We start from the raw sequence: 723 nt of genomic DNA, 5'->3' as shown, positions 1-723 counted from the left end.
CCCGGGGGGCCCCCCCTGGAGGCGCAGGAGCCCCCCGAGAATCCATCGCTGGAGCCCCCCCCCGCCGGCAGCGTGTGCACCCCCGAGGACGAGGCCCCGCTCGGGGGGCTCCCCCCACATTCCTCTGGGGGGTCCGGGGGGGTTTCTGCAGGAGGAAAGAGACCCTGAGACCCCCCCCAAATTCACCCCAGAAACTCCCAGGTGGTCCCAAACTCCCCTCCCCCCAACGTTTTTGGAGTCCCAAAGGCTCGTGGGGCTCCCCAAAACAGGTCCAGGGACCCCAAAACTGTCCCCAGAGCCCCTCAAATTGTTCTTGGGGGTCCTGCTCACCCACGAGGCCCAAACCCACCCTGGGGACCCCAAACCCACCCTGAGGACCCCAAATTGTCTTTGGGGATCCACCCACCCCCATCCTGGGGACCCCAAATCCACTCTGGGGACCCCAACCCCACCTGTCCCTCTCCCCCACCCCCCTGCGATGTCACAGAATCCCCCCCAGGGTCCCTCCTCTTCTCTTCCCCGTGTGCTGGGACCCCCCAGTATCCCCCCAGGACTTCCCAATGTCCCCTCCTGTGTCCCATGAGGATCTGGGGGGGCATTTTGGGGTCCCCAGGACACCTCTGGCGTCCCCCCCCAGCACTGACCGGTGTCGCTGGCTGTCCCCAATGTCCCCCAGCACTGACCGGTGTCGCTGCCTGTCCCCGGTGTCCCCCCGCACTGACC

At 67.2% G+C, this 723-nt stretch overlaps 1 protein-coding gene across 1 annotated transcript in view; it reads right to left on the bottom strand.

Annotated features, from left to right (window-relative positions):
- LOC121340614 (SRSF protein kinase 3-like) overlaps nt 1-723 on the bottom strand; it is a 14,373-nt gene that overhangs the window by 5,170 nt on the left and 8,480 nt on the right. The gene's annotated exons all lie outside the window — the stretch shown is intronic.

This window comes from Onychostruthus taczanowskii, unplaced genomic scaffold, assembly GCF_017590055.1.
Source record: "Onychostruthus taczanowskii isolate IOZ18803 unplaced genomic scaffold, ASM1759005v1 scaffold413, whole genome shotgun sequence".
Taxonomy (NCBI): domain Eukaryota; kingdom Metazoa; phylum Chordata; class Aves; order Passeriformes; family Passeridae; genus Onychostruthus; species Onychostruthus taczanowskii.
This window is presented reverse-complemented; position numbering and strand designations above follow the sequence as displayed.